The following is a 9,745-nucleotide window of genomic DNA, read 5'->3' as shown; positions in this document are numbered from 1 at the left end:
TTTAATTGGGGGGACATTTAGCAAATGTTCATTAGTCTTGGCCATGGATCTCTCCTGAGTTTCAGGGACACAGGAGCCAATGCCCTAGTTGCTATGAACCTCCTACTGGCAGCTTTGGGTTTTTCAGCTCAGAGACCTGGAGCTGACTGCTAGGAGGGAGTAGTTTGTGGGTTGACACTTTCTATTGTGCATGCTAGTTCAGGATAAAGGCTCTGGAGTGTCCCTGTGATTGCTGTGGGTCACTGTTTACCTGTTCCCCTCTACAGGATCCTTTTCATGGTATTGATAATTTTGGTGGTTGTCTATGACATTAGGGACAATGATTGTGGGTTTTAAATGGGTGTTCTGTGATTTAGAAATACTTCCCCATCTGAAGCCACTCTTTAAGATATTGTACTGAAGTGTCTCAGGTGGTTTACCTGGAATCTAGTTTCTACTCTCCCAGGTTGTGAATGATAGGCACTAATTTCTTCTGTTTATTGTCAGGTGCAAAGTCCTGCAAGTTTCCAAACATTACTGGGTCCCTTGCCAGTTGTGTTCATGGTTCAGGCTGTATACCTATTGAGGGAGGGGTCAGTCTCTTCCTGTTGTGTAAACTATGGTAATTTTCTGTTGGACCTCTATGTCACTGGATATTCAGGCACTTCCTTCTTCACAGCCTGCAATCCTACACACTGTCTCTGTACTTCTTAGAGTGGCTTCCCCTGATATCATTGAATAGAACCTGTTGAATCTGCTTTCCTCTCTTCCTGGCCAAAGCTGTTTCATTGTTGTTTGAGTCATAAGCAGACAGTACACAGAAATTTCTGTCCTTGCCTGTGTTGCAGAGGTTGAGCAGGTTTAGGGTTATTTCCCAGCACATGTCCCCACCAGTCTCTTCCATTACCCTTGTTTGCAGTGATTGGAAGGTAGAGGAGCTTCACTGATTTTTGGCAAGTAATGATCCTTTTAGAAGCTTTTTCTGTTGGGATTTTTAAGAGGTCTCACTGAAGGAGATTTCCTTATGGTTTAATTTGCTATTGACTGATAATGGAATACACTGTTTTTTTGAAAGTGTGAGGGTCAGTTGAGGGTGCCACAAGATAGTTGTGGATAGCTGGCTCAGTTTTCTTTTTATGATTTGATATGAAGCTCTTTGCTCTGTTTTAAGGATGCTCTGTTACAAACATGCTTTAAATTTTGTCTGTCTTTCCAATAGTTTTTAAATGAGTTAGCTTAAGAGATTCACCCCACACACACACACACACACAGGATTGCCCCTTCTCCCTTCTCATCTTCAGGTTTGGATTTGGGGGTAGGGCACTTTGAGTATGTTTTTTACTCTGGTAACATGTTATCCTATCTCTCAAGATCTCAGACTTTGTAATAGTGAATCTTAGAGAATTATTTCTCACCCACCTCTCAATATTTTTTCCTTTGCTGCCTCCTTTCTGTGTTGTGAGGAGATCGAACTTGCTGTCTAGCTTACTTCTGCCATCTTCGACTGTATTATTTTTATATAGCATTTTGCCAATTTTATTCTCCTTTTCATTTTCTAAATATACCAAGTAGCTTTTCATATCCTGACCTCAAAAAATACATTTACAAGCAAAATTCAGCATATTTATATTCTTTTTTTATTACTTTCTCTAGACAACGCAATGATTTTGACATATCATACATTAAATTGCTCTCTCTCACACACACATGCACACACACAAAAGCATCCTTAACATGGACTCTACCTATACAAATTTTGTGTCAGTATTCAAACACTAATTCCTTAGGGAAGTCTCCCTTGATGACATATATGAGCCATACGCTTTCATTGCAAACTACAAACTGTTTTCATAAGAACTACAATTGAATAATTATGTCTCAATTACTTTTGTTTTATATCTGTCTCTCCTAGTAGACAGTGCACATATTGTTAAATAAAGGGGTGAATGCATGCATGAATGATTGACTAGATGAAAATCAGGCCAACCTAAATTAAAATCTCTAATTAATGTCAATAGGCCACAAGTTTCTTATCTGCAATACTAGAAAAATATCATACATCTTATGGAGTAGTGAAGATTTAACAATATAAATTGTAATAAGCTATATGGTATATACTTATGTATAAATTACTGTCAACTGTTAGTAATAGCTGTAATAAATGTGATAAATTATTGTAAGCTATTAAATATTTATGTTTGTTTCTCTGAAATACTCTTTAAATATCAAAAAGACATCATTAATATACAAGAAAAGACAAATGAAAGATCAAAAATAAGCTGAAAAATCTCTTAGTGCAAACAGTTAGAAGTGGCAAAAAGTCCCACCAAATTTTCAAAGAAAAAAATGAAAATTCCAGAAATCAAAAATCAAATTATAAAAAGAAAGAATATCCTGAATATTTCTTAGTACACATTTTTCATTTTTATTTTTATTTATTTTATTTTATTATTATTATTTTTTTGTAGAGGGTACCGGGATTGAACTCAGGGGCACTCAACCACTAAGCCACATCCCCACCCCTATTTTGTATTTTATTTACAGACAGGGTCTCACTCATTTGCTTAGCACCTCACTTTTACTGAGCCTGATTTTGAACATGAACCTCAACCTTCTGAGCCTCTGGGATTATAGATATGTGCCACCACACTTGTTCCTCAGTGGGTACAGTGCTTGCCTTGCATGCATAAAGCCCTGGGTTCAATCCCCAACACCACCAAAAAAAAATGTGAAGTTTAAATTTTTATTCTGAACTGGGGACAGAAATTGAGACCTTGAATATGAGAAGTAAGAGAGAGAAACTACTCTATATATTTAACACTTTTGAAAGCCTTCAGTCTCAGGAAAATCTGGCTAGAAACATAAAAGAACTAACAAAGAAAGAAAATAAATTACTACGAAATGAAATGGTTGGCAAGAAAAATAAAGAGAATGAACAAAAGAATGAAAAGAAGGAAGGATACAGATTGCAGAATCACATTGGTTGCACATCCACTGATTTCATACTGGGTAAAAATGGGAGTTCATAACCCACTTGAATCAAAGTGTGAAATATGATATGTCAAGAACTATGTAATGTTTTGAACAACCAACAATAAAAAATAAAAAAAAAAAGAAAAGAAGGAAGGAAGAACCTAAGGAAGCAAAACAAAGGTAAGTTGGATGGGAAAGCAATCATCCCAGACAGATGGCAAGAAACAATTTTTTTTTTCTCATAGTATGGTCCAAAATGGCAAGAGTTAGCACATATATCAAATAAATCAATGGATAGCATATAAAAGTAATTTCTTTAACAATGATAATAGACACAACTTGGCAAAAATTTTAATGGAATAGAAACCAGACAAATATGAGTAAAGTACATGCCAGTTATTCTTTTATCACAGAATAATTCAATACCTGAAAATGCACACCATTATCCCAAGAAAGTGCAAATATGCTATATTAAATGGCTGGAGCAAATTAAGTTTGCAGAAAGAAATTAAGGAATTAATTTTTATAGCACAAATAAATAACTAATATAGTTTTTAGTGTGTAAATAATATTCAACTGAAACTATAGAAGTGCCTGTGGAATTGGACAGTGGGCAGAGACTGGAAGAATTTTAAGAATCATAATAGAAAAGTCAAGATGTTCTTAAATAACTGTTAAAAGAAACTCTTCCAGTGAGAACTCAGAAGGAAATAGGAGCATGATAGAAACAATATTTTTTCTTAGAGAATTTCAAAATTTTAACAGAGACTTTTGTAGAAATTGGAACATTAAATATGCTGCTGATAAAGTGTGAGAAAAAAAAGGAACAGACTATCACAAATAATTGTAAAATTCACATGGAAAAAAATTTCAGTAAGAAATGGGAAATATGTTAGTGGAAACTTGAAGAAACATTCTTATGTTAAAACTTGGAACTGTTTTGTGTCATATATATATAATTATATGGAAATATAAATTTGTAAATAATAAATTTAGATATTTAGCTGATATTACTTGACAAACAAAATATTAAAGATTCAGAATGATTTCATTTCACTGTGCATAGAAAAACTGCAAGAAGAAAGAGTGATTGAGGTAAGAACTATTAAAAGAAGAAGAAATTGATTATTTGGGAAATTTTTAATTTATTTTTCTTCTCTAATGCAAATGACTCTAAAATTAGGACATGCTTATCCTGACAGAAAAGCATGAATGTGAATAGAAAAGTTCATGGCATGGAAAGATCAAGAGTTCAGCAAATTTAGTTACACTTAACATGTTCTGAGGAGATTATGTGTGACTCATGGTTTCCATTAGCAATCACATTAGCAGCCAGAAATAGATACAGAATTAAAAAGGAAAGATATGGAAAGGTGTATTTTATTTAGAAGAGACAAATGAAATGTGATATATACAGGAGATCCTCTATATTCTTGGGAATTTCATCCCAACACACACCTTTGTAGTTTGAGCTGAATGGGACAGAGAATACAAAGGGAAAAAGATGTCAGCCAAAGGCAAGGAATAAACTAAAAAAACAGCTATGCTGTAAATACTAGCTAACTTGCATGAAAAAGGAAGTTTGACTCCAGGGTTGAAAGTAAGAGCTCAGAAAAAAATAGAGTATCAAGCCACCCAAGTCTATTCCTAGACTTGAGAGCAAATTTTTTTTCCATGTGAATTTTACAATTATTTGTGATAGTCTGTTCCTTTTTTTTTCTCACACTTTCTTCCTTTTTGAACTGGAAGAGCTGTACATTCATGCTCCACATAATGACATTTCAGTCAATAATGGACTGCATGTAAGCTGGTTCATAAAGACTATACCATCTATTGATGTGATTGCCATCTTAGTTCCCATAGGTACATCCTGTGACATTTTCAAAATAAAGAAATTGCCTAACAAAATATTTTTCAAAGCTTATGATTTGGTAGGATTTCAAGGATGCCAAGATAGTAAAATCAGGGTGTAAAAAAGAATATATCTTTAATGGGCATAAATTAAGTTCTTTTACTAAAAGTTGAAAATTTTCAACTGAAAGTTAAAACTACATGTTTAAGCTTAAGTTCTTCAACCAAGTTCTTTAACTGAAATGTTAAGAATTTAGGCATGACAAACTCTTCTTAGGATCTTTCCTTATGTAGATTCATGGTATGGTGGGTCATACTATGTAATTGTAAACATTTTATTTATGATATAAACTATGTAAATTAGTGCTTAAAGGATTAATCATTAGAGGGTGTAATTAATGTCAACATAAATTACAGTTTAGTAACAGCTTTAAAACTTGCTATGATGACCTCTTATTTCCAATTTATTTTGAACTTTGAGATAGTACCTATAATTCAGATACTTGGTTATCAAGTGAAGACAGGTGTGTCTAAACATTATCTGAAAACTGTAAAATTTCTATAAATTTAAAAAAGAAAGAAAGATGCCATTGAAGGACAAGACAGGGAGATGAATAATAGGATCCCTGTTTATGATAAGTCCAATTACCTTGACAAATCTGCCACTGAGGACTTATCATAACAACTCCCTCCACAGGTTTGATATTTTAAAATGACCAATAGGGGTAAAATGGATAGTATTCTAATTAGGCTTCTTAAAGTAACCAATGGGAGAAAATTGGACTATATTCTAATTAGGTTTCATAAGGTAACAAATGGGAGCAAATGGAGTAAGATCTTCAATCAGGTTTGTATAGAGAAGAAAATGCCACACAGCTCTGCATATAAGACACTAATTCCCAGACTCTCTTTCTCCCTTGGATCACTCCACTCTGCTTTATGGAGTGCTGTTCTCACCTTCGCTTTCAATAAATCTGTACTTTGCCTGCAACTTGTGTGTATATTGCTCAATTTTTTGTTTGGAACACCAAGGACCTGAACTCCACATGGGCACCCCAACAATAGCATTATTATGGCTAAAAAAATGCATGAGTATACCCTTGTGCATTTACTACCATTCTGTTTTGGGAGCAAAAAATATTGTGTTCTAGTCTCTCAGTGACATAGGTGGAGAGGAATTTTGGCCTATAAATTATTCCAAGGCCTCATCCATATCTGATATAAATGATGATATTTGAGATTTTTGAACTGATGAGGTACTTCATTCTGAGCTTTTGATCTTCTGGGATGAGAACCTTGAGATAATGTGAGTATGGCATATAGAATAAATATCTTTGGGACTCAAAGGGTAAACTACAGAATTCACACCCAACATGTTCTTATACTAAACCCTTAAGCTAGTAAATATATTATTATTATTATTATTATTATTATTATTATTATTATCATTATTATTATTATTCACTGAATATATATGTATGGAAATGGAATATTAACTTTGAAAACAGAATAAATGTTGCTGATAATTTTACCTTTTTTGCAGCATTTTGCTGTGGTTTTTTTATTATTAGTTGTTCAAAACATTACAAAGCACTTGATATATCATATTTCATACATTTGATTCAAGTGGATTATGAACTCCCATTTTTACCTCATATACATAATTTTACCTTAAAATATAAAGATTATCTTGAATTATTCAGAAGGAGCTGATGTAATTCTAATCTAAATGTGGAAGAGAGAATTATTACAGTTAATTACACAGTGTTATGATGTAAGAAAGATTTGACTACACACCGATAACACCGAGATGGAAGGGTGTCATTAGCCAAGGAAAACAGACATTATCTAGAAACTGGAAAAGGCAAGAAAACAAATTATTTTCTAGAGTTTCAATAAAGGAACACAGCCCTGTGGACACCTTGATTTTATATCATTGAGACACATCACAGGATTCCAACCTCTACAATTGCAAGATAAGAAGTTGATGTGATTTTTAAGCCCCTAAATATGTACTAATTTGTTGTACCTGTACTAAGAATACAATATGCCATGTTGTAATGAAGAATCTGGCTCTATTTTTGGATGATTGATTACTGGTGTCTTTTAAGCATCTCCCTTCCATAACATCTGGTTATACTGGTAAGAAAACCTGATACTGTCTCCTTTTGCACACAAAAGCTTAAGTCTACTCCCACCTGCAGGCTTCTTGTCTCTTAATCCATATTTGAACCACATAGGGAAGCCTACCTTTCTCTCTGCAGAAAGTTCATTATATGAGTGACAAATCTTTCCACATCTTCTTATATAGGGCATCATCATTCTGACATCTGATCCATATAATGAGGGAGGAGCACAAAATTGGCTTCTGCAAGATGATCACACACTTTTGGTGCTGTGAGAAGGAACTCTACATGACACCAACTACAACCAATGGTCTTTCTTTTCTTGCTTTGTCTTACTACCTGATTTTGCTCCCCGCTTGCAAATGTGCACTTTGAGCTGCTACCTGCTGGCTAGCTTGCTTTCTGAGCTGTGCTGCTTTGTGTTGCATTTGTTAAATCCTGCTGAGGTTATGTTATAGATTTAACTGATTTAAGTTAGAAGTTTCTACAATAACTGGCTTTTAGAAAAAGAACTATCCGATTAGGGCACTCCTTAAAGTGGCACTCAATTGTGAGTCTAACCAAACAACAAAATGTCTCAAATTGTGTATATTGATTGCAATATACGACACAAAGAATGGAATGTTTAGGAGAACAACTTTTACTCTCTGAACAATGTTTCTGAGTTTCAACTAGGTTTTGGTTACTATAGTTTAGAGCATTCAGGAGAAATACTAATACCCTGGGAAATACATGGGCCATGAAGTTATCACTCATGTAGAGAAGGCACATTTGAAATGTTACCCCATGTGATCATACTCTGAAAAGCACATGGCTCACTCTCTAACCCTACACATACTTTTCCTGCTGCTGCTACCACCACCTATATCCCTGTTGCAGTTAAGATCAAAAATAACCTTAACTGTCAGTTTTAGAGGGAAAAATTCACATAGCATTTCTTTGGCACAACCAAGTGGTTAATTCAAATATTGCCATGATTTATATTATCAATGATGATTTGAGACTCATTAGAGGAGAAAAGGTCCCACACCCTGAAGTATGTGTATACAAAATCAACCTTTTAAAAATTAGGAAAGAAAGATAAAAGGATCAAAGGAGTTTAAATGATGGGATTAGTTCTTTTTATAAACAAGGTGAGACCCAGGTTTATCTTTCTGCTCACTACAAGTAAAGACCCAGTCAGAAGAGCAATCTGTGAACTGCAAAGTTGGCCAATTATTAGAAGGAGTTGCTTTAACCAACAGAATATTTTTAATGTTTAGGTGAGGTATACATATGTCCCTCTATTTTATGTTCAATTACCATAATATGAAGATAAAGAATATGCAAGATACAGTGGCAAAACGCTTTAATCTCAGTGACTCAGAAATTATTGCATACTTGAGGCCATTCTTTGCAATTCTGGGAGAACTTGCATAAAATTAAAAATCAGGCTGGGGAATAGCTTAGTGGCAGAGTGCTTGCCTAGCATGTGTGAGGTCCTGAGTTTGATCCCCAGAACCACAAAATAAATAAGTAAGACTTGTCTTTAAAAAATAAAGTAAAACATGCTCGGGAATTAGCTCAGTGGGAGAGTCCTCCTGGGTTCAAACCCCAGTACCACAAACAAAATTATAAAGAATTCATAGAGGGTAGAATTGTTCCCTTTCACATTCAATTGCTAACTCCCAATATTTATGAACACAGCTTTATTTGTTAATTTGTTTTTTAGCATTCATCATTTGCTTTTTGGGATTTTTTAACCAAACATATTCATCATTGAATTTGATGGGTTTCACTGTGATGTTTCTATATGTGCATGTATCATATATTAATAACATCTACTGTCTTTCCCTCTTCTTTTACCCTTCTCAGCTAAGAAGAGCCCTTCTTCTGCTTTCAAGACATCTTTATTTAATTTCATATGAGAGAAAATATGAAATATTTGTCTATGTTGCCTTATTTTGCTCAACATTATGTCTTCTGATTCATACATTTTCCTGCAAAAAAACAGAATTTCATTCTTTTAATATGGTTTTATTGTGTGTGTTTATACCATATTTTCTTTATTCATTAATTGTTGATAGGCACTTAGACTGATTCTATAACTTAATTATTGTGAGCAGTTCCATGGGTATGCAGGTGTCTTTTTTGTATGCTGACTTCATTTTCTTCCAATATATACCTAGGAGCAGTATGACTGCATTATATGGTTAATTTCATTTTTAATTTTTCAAGGAACCCCATAGTGGGCATACTAATTTACATTCCCACCTACAGTGTATAAGAGTTATTTTTGTTCTACACCCTTGCCAGAATTTCTTATTTTGGGAGATTTTTAACTTGTTTTTTTAAATTTATTTATTTTAGGTTTTTGATAATAGCTATGCTAACTAGAGTGAGCTGGAATCCCACTATAGTTTTGATTTGCTTTTATTTGATGGCTGAAGATGTTGACCAATTTTACTTATATTTCTTAACCTTTGTACTTCTTTTGAAAAGCATCTGTTCAGGTCATTTTCTCATTGTTTATTAAATAATATACCTTTCAAAAATTGCTGGCATGCTTTTTAAATTGAGTTTTTGAGTTTGTTATATATTCTGAATATGATTTTTTTGGTCAAAATAACTGGCAAAGATTTTCACTCATTCTATAGATTGTCTTTTCATTTGGTTAATTGTTTCCTTGGCTTTGTAGAAGATTTTCAGTTTGAGGTAATCCTAATAATTTTTGCTTTTGTTTCCTGTGCTATTAGGGACCTATCCAGGAAATTGTTGCATATTCTGATATCTTGAAAAATTTCCCATATGTTTTTCATTTAGTAGTTTCAAAGTTT

Source organism: Marmota marmota, unplaced genomic scaffold (assembly GCF_001458135.2).
Source record: "Marmota marmota marmota unplaced genomic scaffold, marMar, whole genome shotgun sequence".
NCBI lineage: Eukaryota > Metazoa > Chordata > Mammalia > Rodentia > Sciuridae > Marmota > Marmota marmota.
Note: the sequence above shows the minus strand (reverse complement) of the source record.